This window comes from Pristiophorus japonicus, chromosome 1 (genome assembly GCF_044704955.1).
Source record: "Pristiophorus japonicus isolate sPriJap1 chromosome 1, sPriJap1.hap1, whole genome shotgun sequence".
Lineage (NCBI taxonomy): Eukaryota > Metazoa > Chordata > Chondrichthyes > Pristiophoridae > Pristiophorus > Pristiophorus japonicus.
The window spans coordinates 168,291,329-168,308,294 of NC_091977.1; the positions used below are offsets into that span (position 1 = coordinate 168,291,329).

Here is a 16,966-nt window from a genome sequence, read left to right on the forward strand (position 1 = left end):
GGTACAGTTCTTTAAAGTGGCACCTGAACTTTACATTGGCAAGGACGGTTGCCATTATTGGCTGTCAGCGGCACTGTCCTCATAAAACAGTGCCTGGGAGGAATTGGCATAGCAGGTTTATAAGGCATCTGCAGTAAAAAGGTCACCTTTCCAGATGATAAAGAAATTCAACATCTTTAAAACATTTGTTAAGGGAAGTGATATTGTTTAGCTCTTAGCATTGTTCTGCAATGGGATGCCTACTGCACCCTCAAAAAATTTGCCATTAACCAGCTACAGGTAAGGCAATTACATAGCAACCCATATTCATGCATGACATATCTTTCACCTTCTCTGCAAATCTCTCACTGTTCTCACTGATGAACAATGGAACCACAAAAGATTTTCCCAATACCCACATGCATCCTGCATGTTCTTGGATTCTTGCTCTGGGAAGCACAGTAACCAATTGCATAGCAGTGCCAAGATGTAGGAAACAGTCAGTATTTTGTGACTGCAGGAAAAGAAAGCCCAAAATAAAAGAGGGAGACTGAAAACTGGAGGGGCAACCCAAATCTTTAGTCCTTGGCATGTCTGAAGGAGATAACACTGGATATAATGGGTCGAACTCCCCATTGGAAAGGTGCCCTCACTGCTGTTTTCTGAGACAATATCCCTGACAATCCTTGCCAACAGAAAGTTCAGATGCTACTTTAAGGAGCTGTACATTTCTGCTCCTGTCCAGGCATCTTACTTGACACCGCTACATCAGGTTGCCTGTGGTAGCTACTGAAATATCTTACAAGGAGTGCTTACAGATTTCAATGTATGCTTTATCTAATTCATGGTGAGCGAGGTATATTATGGGCAATCTTCCTTCTAATTTGCAGTCTAAATGGGTGATCCCTTTAAATTTCCTGCGTGGCTGCTGCGTGGTATCTTCCAATGGCGGGAGCTAGTGAGCGGGCTGCATGAGACCTCCCGATTGGCCGCACACCTTCGGGGGAACATCGATTATTGGGTCATTAAGTCACGTGTGATTGGTGCAACTGTTCGTAGGGAACGTTATACAGGAAGACTTGTGATGGGGTCTTCCACATTTTAAGAGATTTGGTTCCTCAGTAACCACTATGGAACTTGTCGGCTATATTACTGCTCTAATGGAGCTGGCAAATCCCAAGCTCAGCCTCATAATCTGCATCATCATTGGATCCTTCATGATTCTCCGCATGCCCCTGCTGCATGGTGTGTCCTCTACAAATCGCAAAATTGTGCAGAATACAAGATGTGTGGTGCATATACTTCCAAAAGGGACTTGAGAAAATTCCACATGAAAACTATTAATCATGCTCAAAGTTGTGGAGATTCAGGGAAAATCTTGGGAAAGGATAAGAAATTAACTGAAAGGTCAGAAATAATCGACCAAAAAGGAGATCTTCTTGTGGAGGCAGAGGGCATCGCTGATGTACTAAATGAGTATTTTAGATCTGCCATCACGAGAGAAGAGGATGCTGCCTATATAGCAATAAAGGAGGAGGCAGTAGCAATATTGGATAGGATAAAAATAAATAAAGAGTATGTACATGGTTCGTAGTCCTCAAACTATAAAAGTCACCCAGTCCAGATAGGATGCATCCAAGGTGACTGAGGGTGTAATCGGCAGGGTAGGAGCTAGAATCCCACCGTAACCACTGGAATTGCTACCCAAGGAATTTCAGGTCCTAAATGCTAAAAATTCAATAAGGCCTGAAAAAGGGCATGTGAATCGCGATGCATGATTGGCCTGGGCACATTGAAAGTAATGCAAGCAGCATGCAACATTCGTACTGCCTGCTCATTTAAATGATTGATGCTTGCAGCCCAGCACTAAGCGTGCTGCTGAGTGGCTGAGCACTCAGCAGGGGGCCAAGGTTTGTTTGAGGCTAGCTCGATTTAAAGCTAGCCTCCACTTTTAAAGGCAATCTGCACCTTTTAAAGCAGAGGTGCTATCAGCAGCAGCTGGAAGTGTTTGTCAAGGCAACTATCACTCAGTAATTGCTCAACAGGGCAGAGAAAAGGCACCAAGGCTCTTCATCGCAGCAGCAGAGGCCTTAATGCAGGGGTCGAACAACGGAGAGAGGCCCTCTACCCATAGGGAGCAAGAGGCCCTCCAGACACACAGTGAGAAGGCAGTGGGAGCAGATAGCCGAAGTGGTCACTGCCAGCAGTCTTGCCTGAGAACCTGGATACAGTGCTGAAAGAAGTCTCACAGCCTCACACGAGTGGTCAAGGCCAGTGAATGGTTCTTCCAAATCCGTCTCCCACCAACTGCACCACTAGCCTCACACGCTGCTCAATGCACCACACCCCCATCACTCACCTAGCACCAATCTCTAGCAATCACAACTCATACAGGCAGGACGTGATTGCACTGGAGAGGGTACAGAGGAGACTTACAAGGATGTTGCCGGGAGTAGAGAATCTTAGCTATAAGGATAGATTGGTTCAACTGGGTTTGTTTTCCTTGGAACAGAGGAGGCGGCTGAGGGGAGACCTCATTGAAGTGTATAAAATTATATGGGGCCTAGACATAATGGATAGAAAGGGCTTACGTCCCTTAGCAGAGGGGTCAACAGCCAGGGGTCATAAATTTAAAGTAATTGGTAGAAGGTTTACAGGGGATTTGAGGGGAAATTTCTTCATGCAGAGGGTTGTGGGGGTCTGGAACTCACTGCCTGAAAGGGTGATGGAGGCAGAAACCCTCACTACATTTAAAAAGTACTTGGATGTGCACTTGAAGTGCGGTAACCTGCAGGATTACTGACCTAGAGCTGGAAAGTGGGATTTGGCTGGATATCCTCTTGTTGGCTGGCATGGAAACGATGGGCCAAAATGGCCTCCTTCTGTGCTGTAAATGTCTATAATTCATACCTCACATTCATTGCTTCACCTCACCCTCACACAGTTATCACTGCTGCAAATCTCATGCCGATATCTCACACCTTGCACACAATGTCAGCTATTCACCCATGACAAGCACATCACCCAAACACATTGCACTACAATCACTGACACACTTCCTGTTCTGCTGGCATGGCAAGCTGGTTCACAACCGCAGGCAGCACCAGATAACTGGTGGGGACGAGCAAGCCTGTACATCATAACCTAGCTGGAGGAGACTGTGTTTGACATTATTGGAGGGGCCATCACTGAAGCCATGGTGATTGGCGAGGCTGAAACCATTGAAAATGATTGTATGCTCATGCCTAATCCTCCTTCTCACATCCCACTTTCCTCTCATCGCACAATCTCTTCTCACTTACAAGCTGCTGATGGTGTAACCATGTGTAATGTATACACCAGCGAGTATGCTCACAGGTTTGTAGAGCTGTTGCATTGTGAGTGGCTTAGCCAGTCACATTATGTTCACAAGACTCAATTTGAGTCTAGGTCATCCATGATGAGGTATGAAGTTGTGAGCCTCATGGATGAACTGGTAATGTGTAGTTTGATTGTTAAACCTTTGTTAATAAACCAACTAGTTCTTAATAGCAATGTGTTGCTATGAATACTTAAGTGAAGAACCCATGAAGCAAATACATTACACCATGCACATCTTGCTTTCCCACCCTCCTCTCACCACAACCCTATCCATGTGCTTTTCTCCTTTCAGACCCCCAAGGACTCCAACCTGGCCAGCCAGTGCAGGAAGAGCAAAAGAAGAGTGATGGAGAAAAAGAGACACCGTCACTTGATCTGACATTCACAGGCACCAGCTCAGACTCTGGGACTGTGCACACTTTGGAGGGTAGTATAGAGGTGTGATCTGCATGTGGTGAGTCACCGGGCATGAGTGGCCTGCAGCCAGGGCAAGGGAAAGGGTAGCGCAGGTGCCAGCTCCCCGGAGGGCGAGGTCGCACATGAGTTCTGCTGCAGAGAACTCAGATGAGGATTTTGATGAGGCAGCCTACAGAAGAAGGGCGATGAGCATGCACACAGAAATGCTTGGTGCATTGGCAGGCCTGCCAGAGAGCCTGTTGTCACCGTCAAGGAGCATGGAGGAGTCCAGCACAAATCTTTTACAGGACTTTGCGCAAAGCTTGGAGCCCATGATGTCCAGGATGGAAGTGATGAGCAACCCCATTAATGCACTTGTGGATCCAACCATGGTGCAGGGTGTGATGGGCAATGTCTCAGCTTCCACTACAGCACAAGTAGAAGCGACTCAACTTCTGAGTGCTGTAATAAAAGCTCAGTCATCTGTCATGCAAGCTCAGACTGCTGCCATCATAGCTGAGTTTACCAGTGTTGAAAGGGGCTCGCATGGTGTCACAGCAGTCCAACAATCTGTCCTCCAACAGATTACAAGGATTGCTGAGGCGCCACCCCGGGGGAGTGGCAGTGGTACTGTGGAACACGAAGCTGCTGTCATCTCTCAGGATGACAGCTTTTGTATTTCCACCAATGCCACAGTCTACATCCGGGCCTTCTGGGCCCACAGCTGCTCGAGGTTGTCCTGCAAGGCCATCTATAGTCTCGTCCACTGAAAGTCAGCAGCCTTCCACCAGCCATGCTGCAGCCACTGGGATAAGCACTTCGCAGGAGCACTAGGACAGGCAAAGGTACACGGAAGACAGACACTAAGGGAATGCACAAAGGTGATTAGTTGACTTTGATATGTAGTATTGGATTGAATTATTTATAAATGCAATTTGGAATGTTTGTTTTGTAGTGGCTTTCATTTCCGCTTTGTGGCCAAGAGGATGCTGGGATGTTCCGTGACAGAGGCATGGTAAGGTTGGGAAGTGGTGAGTAACAGGGATCTGGGGTTTCATTCAGGAGAACTGGAGTCTGATGCCCTCACGGACAGCACGCCTGGAAAATGGATGTGCAGACTGCCTCCTCCCTTCCTCCACCTCCTCCTCTTTATCTTCCTCCTCCTCTTCCTCCAATACCATAGCGATTATGTTATGGGATTAGTAATCCAGAGGCCTGGACTAATGATCCAGAGACAGGAGTTCAAATCCCATCTCGGCAGCTGGGGAATTTAAATTCAATATATCTGGAATAAAAAACTATGTAATTACAGAATTGTTGTAAAATCCCATCTGGTTCACACATGTCTTTTAGGGAAGGAAATCTGGTGTCCCTACCCGGTCTGGCCTATATGTGACTCCAGACCCACAGCAATGTGGTTGACTCTTAACTGCCCACTGATCCACTGATGGCCTAGCAAGCCACTCAGTTATCAAGAAGGGGGCACACCTTCTCGAGGGCAATTAGGGATGGGCAATAAATGCTGGGTGGGGAATGGGACTAGCTGAGGTGTTCTTGCAGCGAGCCGGCACGTGCTCGTCGGGCAGAATGGCTTCCTTCCCTATTGTAACCATTCTATGATTCTATAATCCTCCTCCTCCTGAGATGGTCCTGGAACCCATGGTGTACCTCATGATGGCCAAGTTGCGGAGGATGCAGCAGATCACCAAGAATTGGGACACCCACTCGGGCGAGTACTGGAAGGCTCCTCCCGAGCAGAACCATTGCTTTAGCACCCTGATGGTCTGCTGGATGACATTCCTCATGCCAGCATGGCTCTCATTATATGAGTGCTGGTCATGAGTGGCGGGGTTTCGGAGGGGAGTCATCAGCCAGGTGTAGAGCAGATAGCCCTTGGGTTTGAAATGGAGGTTGGAAGATTGCTGGCACATCGGACTATTGCAGGATGAACTAATCATTACTGCTGCCAGGATAGTGGGCATTCACCAGCACGATGTGCTGGGCATGGTAGCACACCAACTGCACATTAAGTGGATGGAACCTGTCATGAGGGGAATAGGGTTTTGGTAGTTAAATTTACCAATGGACAAATCTTCCGCAAACACATGGATCAAACTAAAAGGAGATTCAGCAACCCCATAGAAGAAGCAGTGGAAGAACACGACGTAGAGTTTACTCCACCACAAGTGACCGAACACCGGAACCAAGTGAAGGAAAGCCCAGTCACTGTGGGCAGTCCGGACAGGCCTGAGGCACCGCAAACAGCAGACACTCAGGCCAGCGCCCAACAACCGGAGCCCCAACTCAGGCGCTCTATAAGGGAGCGTAAACCAACAGAGAGACTTAACCTGTGATCCCAATAAGACTTTGGGGGGGAGGTGATGTCATGTATTCAACTGTCATTGTAACCCATGTATAAGCTGACCTAAGCTGTAAACCTTGAGAACACTGACCACAGAGGGCGAACTTGTGGGAGACACTCCTAACCTGGACTTTCCGGTATAAAAGGGGAAGCTCCACCCACCGTCTGCCTCTTGAGGTCTTGGTAATAAAGGTAACTGGTCACAGAGTGATCTTTTCACAAGTATGGGCCTCGTGTGCATTTATACTGTATAGTAAGGACATATTAGAACCCTTTGCAGTTATGGAACATCTCACCATTGAGATGTGCTGTTCACAAAGTCACATGTGTGCAGTCGCTGGCACTCTGCACCATGGAAAAGCCCAATATCCTGGCAAAGCCAAGTTTGTGCTCCTCCAGCTTCTCTGTTTAGAGAGAAGACAATGAAGTTCCCTTTCCTAGCATACAAAACCTGGATGTAGTGATGGACAGCAAGCTGCAAGATGTTTGCTATTTCACCTGTTCCAGCCTGGTGAAAAAGATTCATGGCCACGGTCACCTTGAGCTGTGGCTCAGTGGGTAACCCTCTCATCTCTGAATCAGAAAGTTGCGGTTTAAGTCCCACTCGAGAGAATTGAGCACAAAATTTAGGCTGACCCTCCAGTGCTGCACTGTTGGAGAATGAGATGTTAAACTGAGGTCCCATCTGCACTCTAATTTGGACGTAAAAGATCCCATGGCATTATTTCGATGAAGAGCAGGGGAGCCATCCTCAGGATTCTGGCCAATATTTATCCCTCAATCAACATAACACCAACACATTATCTGGTCATTATCAGATTGCTGCTTGTGGGAGCTTGCTGTGTGCAATTGGCTGCCGTGTTTCCTACATTACAACAGTCACTACACTCCAAAAGTACTTCAGTGGCTGTAAAGTGCTTTGTGATGTCCTGAGGTGGTGAAAGGCGCTATATAAATGCAAGTCTTTTTTTTTAAGGGCCATTGGTAGTGCTGACATTGCCCTGCTCTGAGGCCACAGATCTGCTTTTAAGCAGTGATAGAGTTCTGAAACCACCTCCTTGATGAAGCGGAGTCACCAAATACACTGCTCCTGACTTAGGTGCAGGTAGGAGAAGTGCTCCCTGAAGACCCTGGGTGCGTTTGGCCTACTGCTGAGAGCCCTCCTCCTCCTCTCTCTGCGAGTAGCTTGTTTTAGTTGCTGCCTCAGCGCCATCTCTCTGTGATGATGCAGCGCAAGAGAAACTGCAACTAGAGCCCCCATGACTGGGTGCAAGCAGTGTACTCAGAGACCCTCCAGCAACAGCCAATGGCTTCCCAACATCCAGCAGTACTCCCTGCACATTTTAACAACTTTTTAAATCTCTTCCAACGACCCAGTACTCCTACAAACTCTACAAGAATCAGTACAAAAGCAAAGCAACTGACCTGGATTCTGATGTAACTCTTTAAACTAGCACTAGTGGGGAGGGGTGTGGCGGCGGGGGGGGGGGCGATGTCTCTCGTACAGCTAAACACATGTTCAGCTGTGAATGTTTAGGAGAGGGCATTGAATGGAACAGCGACGTCAAAATGGCAGGTCGTGCGTCAAATCAGTGTTGCACGATGACTCACGTCTCGATCTGCCGGCGCACAAATGTACAACCCACGCTATCACCCTCACCAAGATGGCAAACAGGGTGGTCCGCGCCAAAAGTGAGTGGAAGCATGGTGGATGTCTTTTTTTTTAAACGGCAAAACTACCAGTGCTCAGGGGTTGAATTTCGCACCCTAATTATTTAATCTACCATAAAAATATTAATAATTTAGATTTTGAATTTGTATGCAATTGGTGCACTGTATTTGCAATCTAAATCTAATATAAATTTTCCATTTCGGAGATAAAACATTGAAATTAATATATAAAAGTTAAGCCACAGCATAGAATAAGAATATAGCACTGTTATGCAATTACTGCTCTCAATATAAATTATTTTCCGTATCAAATCCAAATAGGAAGCAACTATTTAAAATAAATATCAAACATATTTAATATGCGTCACAATCAATAAGAAAGAAGAAAAGTGATAGACATTCAAAGAGACACTATAGTCCCAATGTACTGTAAGGTTCGAAAAACCACGGCCACATTTTATTGAAACATCCTAAGGACAAGAAAACTAACATGGGATCATTCTATTCATTTTAAATAAACATTTTTTGGCCACCAAACCCTCAGACCAGGCAGGCTGGGAAACGTGTGGGTGGATATAGACATTGTGGAGTCTGGCTCACAAACGAGACAGAGGCACTGGCCAATGAGGGAAAAGTGCATTCTGGCAGGCCAATCAGGGGTCGAGTCGGGCCTGAAGCGGGGAAATCTCAACCAATAGGGACTACCCGGCCCAGTTTGAAAATATGACTCACCCCTAATGAATGTGGACCATCATCTACCTAATTAATATGGACAGTGGATAATCACTGCAGTAATGGCCCATCAAAGAGGAGGCCCAAACCAATTGACTCCCAGGACTGTAACAAAGGACCAGCAGACTTTTAGGCACCAATGTGCAATAAAACAATACCCCTGACCTCATACCTATCTGTACCTGTGACATCTTCTGATTAAATATTCAAAGCTATCTCCCCGCCCAAACTTACACAATGGACCACCAACTGAGTTTGAGCGCAAAAAGGCCAGAACCTAATTGGTTATAGGACCTACAGAACCACTGGGGGTATAGAAGCAGGGTGTGGAAGCAGTTGGAGAGCTTGGAGCTTGGAGCTGGCAGCTTGCAGCTTGTATCTAGAGAGAGCTCTCTCTCCCTCTCGCTCTCACTCCAGCAGAGGAAGAAGCAGCAGTTCCACAGACGAAGCCACTGAGACTGAAAACCAGCAGGCAGTGGCAGTGACTTCCCACAGCTGAGCTGAGCTGAGGTTGGAGGTTGGAGTCAGCTTTTGGGAGTTCAGTCAGCTTTTCACAGGGCCCTCGCTCTGGGGAAGATGTGCTTAACTCCAGCAGCTTTTTGCTTAGGAGCCAACCGAAAGGCAAAGAGAAGAAACCAACGCAACATCGAGGAGGAAAACCGAACCGACCAACAACGTAGAACCCACCCCAGAGGGACCCAAACTGAAATAAGTGCCCCCCGAGCCCCAGAGTTGATAGGATTGTGAGTAGAGCCCAAACCCCCTCACAGACTCAATTTAGGATAGGAATTGGTAAGAAGGGTGGAAGTGGGAGGTGTGGTTGTGAGTGAGTGGAATGTTTTACCGTCTTATTTTCCCCTTCCCTGTTGCGAGATTTTTCTTGTTGTTGAGTGAGATTGTGCCATTACTGCTATTTATGACCTCTTCCTATGCCCTCTATCTTGGTGTTTACTATTCTAAATAAACAACATTAGCCATTTTGTACTCTTACCCACTGTGTCTGGTGCCTCATTACTCACCCATCCTCATAAATCGCACGTACAGAACCCCAGGGGAGTGTGGATTCGAACCCACACCCCAAGCTCCCCTTACAATGGCGACCACGAAGGGACGTGTGTTGAGTGAGGGTGAAGAGACAGTCAGTCCTGGTGGAGAGGAGTATAATAGGAGGGTAGGATTGCTAGGTATGTTACAGCAAGGATAAACTGCTCAAGGAAGTGGGTGCAGGCGCTACTGAGGGCTGAACGGCCTGAGGACGCAGCAGCCAGGTGGACCCAGAGTAAACATCATAAAAGATCAGTGGAAAAGGAAATGTGGCTGATGTGCTTTCAGAAGCAAATACAGGTCTTGGACAGGCAGGTAGACGTCCTGCAGACAGAGTTAGCTGAGCAGAGAGAGGAGCTATTAGAGACCAGCAAAGAAAGGGAAAACCTGGATCAGGATTTAAAGTGGGAGAGGCAGGAACGAGAGAGGGATGGAGAAAGCTATCGCAACCACAGGGAGTACCTTCAGTCCCAGGTAACTGAGGGAAAAGATTACGTCAGGGGACTGCAGGAGGAACTTGCCCAGGCTCAGAACCAGGGAAGGTTGGGAGAGGGTAAGTGTCTCCAGCTACAGGCTGCGCTTCAGGCGTGCCACAGCAGGGCAGAGGCAGATTATCGTTCCTTTCAGGAACAAATTGATCGGCTCACCCTGGCTCTGGCTGAAGCCAAAGCAGCCCTTGTTCTAGCCGGAGCAAAAGCTCTGGAAGTGCCGAGACTTGAATCCCCACCCAGCCCGACACCAAAGCTCTGGCCCTAGCGGAGGCAAAAGCCCTTGGCTGGGCTGAAAGCAAGGCACCCAGTAAAGGAGTGGTGTGCCTTATCAGCCCAGCCGAGGTACGGAAGGGGGAGCATAGTGAAACAGGCTGTGGGGAGGAGGATAGGGAGGAAGAATCCTACAGGCGCTCTCCCACAGCCCCATTGGGGATCCCGGAGGAGAGGCAGGGTGAAATGCTGGAATCTAAACCTTCGGGACCAGCCCCAATGTGCCCCATCAGGTAGAGTAGATTCGGACCACCTGCAGTGGGTCAAGCTGAGGGTCCCCTACAGAACCAATACGTGGTTCCCCACAGTGCGACCCAGCTGCGGCAGATGGTGGCCCATGTGAATAAACTTACCTGAAAAGGAGACCCCTCTGTCCACTTTATGGAAGTAGAGCAGGTAGGAGACATAAATGACTGCGATGAGGCCGAACGGAGCAAACTGCTTCTGTTCTCACTGGACCCAACCCTGTATCAGGCTCTGTCTGCTGAGAGCAAGAGGGGTCAACGACCAGTGGCCGCTCTCCAGGAGGATATCCTGGAGGCCACGGGGTTGAACGACGGCTGTCCGTTCGACTGGGTACAGGCCACTGTCCAGAGACCCGGGGAGACCCCCCCGACATTCGCTGATCGACTGTGGCCAGTGTATGAGGAAGCCAGTGGGGGGAATTTGGACCGAACCCAGCTGGATGCACACCGACGTGGTCGCTGGCTGTGTGCACTGGTGGCAAATAGCCTACCGGAGTTGTGCGCCCAGGCCAACCTGTGGTTCGATTTCAGAGACCCCCAAGCCACAGAGGAGACGGTGCTGAGGCAGCTGACCCTCTCTTTTCGCAATGGCTCCAAGGGGAAGGTGTGTGAGATCTGCCCCGGCTCTGACAAGAGAGAGTGGAGGCAAGAAGGGAACTGGCAGGCAGGCAGGCAGAGAGGTGGTTTGCTACGGGTGCGGGAAGACAGGGTACATGAGGAGGGAATGCCGGGCTCCAAGGCAGGAAAAGAGAGGTCCACAGGCCCCAACCTCAGCCCCAGTCCCCGCGGCCGCAAGCCCTCCCAAACCAGCTGTGCCCAGCCCTGCCGCCCCACTGGAGGGTTTCCTCGCGGCTCTGCAAGCACTCTTCACCCAGACTGGGAAGGTCGCAGCCGTGACTGGGGGAGAAGTCCCTCAGGCTCAGACCAACACCCCCCAATGACTCGACCCCAAGGATCCCGTGTACCTCTGCCCGGTCACCTATGATGCGTGGAACAGACCACGTGTCATGATGGGGGTTGAGGGGGTCTGGGGGGAGTATCTGCTGGACACAGGGGCCTCATGCACCCTGGGTTCATGTAGACGACCCGACCACCTCACCCCTATCCAGTGGGTTCCCCTACTGTCTAACCAGCTTCACTGGAGAAGAACGCGAGGGCTTCTTCTCCAAACCACTGCAGATACACATAGGCACCCTCCACACCATGTGGAAGTGTGTCCTTCTGCCGTGGGAGGGAGTGGGTAAAGGCATCCTAGGGGCAGATTTCCTCAGCGGCCAGAAAATTCTGTTCGACCTGAGGAACCACTGTCTGTGGGGCACAGCTGACACCAGGGAGGGGGAAGGTACAGCAGTCATCCAGGGGAAGCAGGGGAAGGGTTCCCTCTGCAATGTAAAGCCGAAGGAGGGATATGACCTCGACGCTCTGGTAGATGGCACCCCGATGATCTATGAGGCTTTCGTACGGGCCAACCTGGCGGCATTTGCCAGGCATAAGCACGACTGTGGACGGGTAAATGGGGTCGAGGTCAGAGTAGATGGGGACCCCATGTTTAAGCCCCAGAAGCAGTATAATTTTCCCAGGCTGAGGCAGACCTAGAGGTCGCATTGGGATCTCTAGTCAGACAGGGAGTGTTGAGACCAATAGCCACACATGTGAACTCTCCACTTTGGCCGGTCAAGAATCCGGACAATTCTTGGAGGGCCACAGTGGATTACCGAGTCCTCAATAAAAATATCCCTGCCTGTGCGCCCACAATGGCAGCCGTAGCCGACCTAGTCGTAGCCATCCCCGCGTCCGCAGCCGTCTTTACGGTGCTGGACATCTCGAATGGGTTCTGGTCCATCCCGCTGAGGCGGGAGGACCAGTACAAATTGGCCTTTACATACAAAGGACAGCAGTATACCTGGAACTGTCTTCCCCAGGGCTTCCACAACAGTCCAAGCATTTTTCATCAGTGTATGGCCAACTGCCTGAAAGAGCTCAGCAGACCCAGACAACTAGTCCAGTATGTGGACGACCTCCTGCTATTCTCCGATTCGGAGGAAGAGCACGGTCCCCTGCTGGCAGAGCTGTTGGGACTGCTGCACGAGGAGGGTTTTAAAGTAAAATTCCTGGGGCTGACTGTGCGGGCAGGGGAGAGAGCCATTGATGAGGCTAAGAGGAGGGTAGTTCAGGAGTTACTGGCTCTGACTACAGTTACAGGGGTGAGGTCGTTCCTGGGTCTGACCGGTTACTGCAGCAACTTCATTGAGGATTACGCAGCCATTGCAGCCCCCCTACTCCGGCTCCTGCGCAAAGGCGTGGAGTGGGAGTGGGATGAGGACTGTGATGCAGCGTTTACCCGCCTCAAGGGAGACCTGCAGAAAGCTCCGGCCCTGGGAGCGGTAGATGAGAGCAAGGAATTTTTCCTGGAGGTAGCAGCCAGCGAGGATAGCTTAAGTGCTGTGCTGATGCAATAGCGGCACGGTCAGCTGAGGCCGGTGGTCTACTCCTCTCGGGTCCTTACTGAGGTTGAGAGGGGTTACTCAAACTGTGAAAGGTATCTGCTGGCCACCCACTGGGCTGTGAAACGGTCGCAAGTGTTTACAGGAGTGCCCCCAATCACCCTCCTCACTCATCACACCCTCACTCAGATGCTGCTGGATGTGAGAATTAAGGATGGGACAGTGAGCAGCATAAGTATTGCTCGCTGGACCCTCATGCTCTCACAGGTGGATTTGAGAGTAAAAGGGATGTGTGAGCCCTGACTGGCAGCCAACATGCTGTACCCCGGGAAAGCTCACCGTTGCTCCGTTGAGGGGTTTTGGGACGTGGACATAGGGCTCCGGGCGGGGATCCATCCCCACGGCCGGGAGATCTATGTTGACGGGTCCAACACATTGGTGGCGGGGGAAAGGCTCACAGGGTGCGGGATTTATGATCCCCAGGCAGGCATTGCCAGGGCCATAAAGCTCCCAACCACCATGAGCACCCAGCATGCTGAACTGTCGGCAGTCATGTATGTAGTCACCCACCCCGACGAATTCCCACGGCCCTATAATATCTGTTCAGATAGTATGTTCACCTGCAATGCCTGCACGGAGTACCTAGCCATCTGGTCCCGTCGCGAGTATACATCTGCAGACGGTAAACCCCTGGCCATAAAACCCCTACTGCAGCACATCATGCAGGCAGTAGGGACCGGGGCAGACATTTGCATTCATAAAGTAAAGGCCCATAACAAACATGATCCCAGGGCTGCAGGGAACCAAAAGGCAGATCAACTGGCCAAAGAGGGAGCCCGAACAGGAACCAAGTGGAACCCGCTCGAGGCAGGCCCCATAGCAGCTATCCGGGGCGGACAGTGGACACAAGGGAGCGCAGGGGTGGCTTTGGCCCCAGACCTCCAGCAAGTACAGGCATGAGATCCCATCCTCAAGTCCGTCATGAACAAGCTGACTGCGGGAGAAAAGGTCGAAGGACCGTACAGAGGCACAGGCATCCATGTTAGGGAGGAGATGTTGTTTAAAGGAGAGCAGTGGATAGTGCCCCAGCAGCACCAGAGGGAGTTCCTTCAGCTGGCCCACGCAGGCCCTGGAGCTGGATACCCCAGACCGGAGGTCACCTGGCAACGGGTGGAACAGGTCAAATGGTGGCCCCAGCTCCGGGAAGACACTCGTGAATTTTGCGCGAACTGTCTTGTCTGTGCAACCAATAATCCAGATCCCCAGAAAAGAAAGGTGTCTCTAGGACATGCAAGGAGGGTAGAGGGACCATGGCAATCGATACAAATTGATTACATAGGGCCCCTACCTGTGGCTAAGGGAGGGTACCGGTACTGCCTGGTTTTGGTGGACACGTTCACAAAGTGGGTTGAAGCCTTCCCTTGCCGAACAGCCACAGCAGCGGGGACCGCCAGGATATTGGTTAGGGAGGTGTTCTCCAGGTGGGGACTTCCACAGTACATGGAGTCTGACCGGGGGAGCGACTCCACGGGACAGGTCATGCAGGCAACCCTCAAGGTGCTGGGGATTGAGGGGAAGTGGCACGTCGCCTACAACCCCCAGTCCTCGGGGCTAGTGGAGCGTATGAATAGGACCTTGAAAGAAAAACTCAGGAAGGCGACTGGGGATTCCCCGCAGAGGTGGGTGGAGAGGTTGCCCCTGGTTTTGATGGGGATCCGGGCCAGCCAGTCGAAAAGCACAGGGTATTCCCCATACGAGCTCATGACTGGAAGAGCCATGCGAACCCCCACCCATGTACTTGCCCCGGTCCTGATGGAAGCTCAGGTAATCGAGGTGAATAGGGACCGCTTTACCAAGAGTCTGTTGGAGCACCTCAAGCAGATTCACTGGCAGGCGGCCACTAACATGGGGAAGAAGCATCAGACCAACCGATTGCTGCTGGAACCAAGTAAACACCACGAGTGGCAGGTGGGGAACCAGGTCATGGTCCGCAACCTTGCCAGGGGGGGAGCCTTTGAGCTACTATACATGGGGCCTTACAGCACTGTCGACAAGGCAAGCCCCATGGTAGGGTTAAATGGTTTCACATTAACCAATGTAAATTGTTTAACCCCAACAAGGCAAAACCTCGTGGGAAAGGGCAGCCCGGAGGAATAATCCCTACGGGAAGCCCAGGCCCCCAGCCCACCACTGCAGCCCCACCGATCCCACCACAACGAGCAGTGAGTTGCTTCACAGGTACAAATTACCCACAGATTTGGGACTCACAGGAAGGGGGATTCCCAGCTTACATATGGGACGAGGACTCACCTCCACCCGTTAGGAGATCCGCTTGGACTCCGCAGTCAAGGGTGCCACCGTCCCTAGCAGCCTGTTTTATTTTCCCGAGAGATATAGGGGAAAAGGGCCATGCAGGGCAGGCAGCCAGTCACTGGACATGATCCCGCAGCCAAGGTCTCCTAATATTTAAATATTTTTTTTTTATCCAATTTCGTTCCAGATCAACTCTAACGCCAAAGATCACTTTGCGCCAATGTGTTTGATCTTAGGCCAAAAGGCCGAGAGGCGAAGTTGCACCGTTCCTGGAAATATTGCAATACCAGGTCGGTGCATGGAGTGGACGGGGCATGCCCCTGATCCAGCTCCCTGTCCAAAAATCAATTCAATATCATGTCCCCATAGGGGATATTAAACTGATAAGAACAGATACTACACTTGATCTTAGCCAAAAGGCCGAGAAAGGGGTTGTACTGGAGACAGGGACCGCCGACAGTGAGGAGCCTGTCGGGGCTAGCCTAGCCTTCGGTGCGGATAGCCCAGAGCCTGCAAGCGAGATAGTGACGGCGGGTCCTAGCAGTGAGTGGTCGCTGGAAGGACGAGAGTCTCCTGACAGGGAAGGGGTTGTACCGGAGGAAGGGGCCGCCGACAGTGAGGAGCCTGTCGGGAATAGCCTAGCTTTTGGTGCAGACAGCCCAGAGCCTGCAGGAGAGAGGGTGACGGCGGATCCCAGTAGTGAGTGGTCCCTAGAAGAACAGAGGAAAAGCTGTAAGAGTATCAGCTGCGAGTGGTTTCGGGTGGAACCCTTGTACAACCCGAAGTCCCCAGAGAATACGGGAGTCCCCGGCAGTGTGGAGCCTGCCGGGGGAATTTTCGTTGCTCCCGAGGGCAGTGAGCCACCCCTGGAGGGGGTGAGGGGCTGTAACAGCCCAGTAAGCACCACCCGAAGCTCGGGGGACACCTTGCCAGGGGAGACAGAGGGACCACGGAGGTCGGTCCAGCCCAAGAGGCCAAAGGAGAGGTGGTCTCCCCCCTACATTCCCCTGCATAAAAGGAAAACCAAGGAGCATCCCAGGGATTAGCACAGCCACCCGGGAAGGGTGGCAGGCAGGTTAAAAAGGAGAGCAGCAGGTGTGTACATATATATATAAAGTTTTCCCTAGTGTAGTGGGGCTCAGGTGCTCTCTGCAATATAGGGAGTATAACAGTGAGGCTTTTGAGCCAATAGGATAGGGAGCCTGGACTTCTTTTTTTTCTCTCACTTCCTCTTTTGTGTAAGGTTTGTTTCTTGTTTCAAGTGTTTATTAGTTGAAACCCCTTGACTTCCACAGTAAAAGTGCGGTTTGCAGTCAGACCGATCGGCACACACAGTTTAAACCCGTGCAGGGGTAATGTGAGGTGTAGACAGAGTGGAAAATGGGGGAGGGATGAGCCAGGGGGCTCAGGGTTTTTGAACCAAATGAGGTTTTGTCTTTCAGAAAAGGAACCAGAGGTGAGGAAAATCCTGCTCCTGGGCACCTATATCAGAATGTGCATCGGCTACCGGGGAGAGACTGAAGAAGCTATTATTTTTGGATGCTCAGGGGGGCAGGCACCGACTGTCACCACAGGAGAAGGGCCACCAGGGGTGGAGGGGACCGCAATATATACCCACAGGGGAAAGTGGCCAGGGTGGGTGGGGTCCGATTCCACTAG

The 16,966-nt window shown here is 50.9% G+C and overlaps 1 pseudogene; it reads right to left on the reverse strand.

The window, feature by feature from the left end:
• Window positions 1–15,560: 15,560 nt before the first annotated feature.
• Window positions 15,561–15,740, reverse strand: LOC139278662 (U2 spliceosomal RNA; annotated as a pseudogene).
• Between the last annotated feature and the right edge of the window lie 1,226 nt (window positions 15,741–16,966).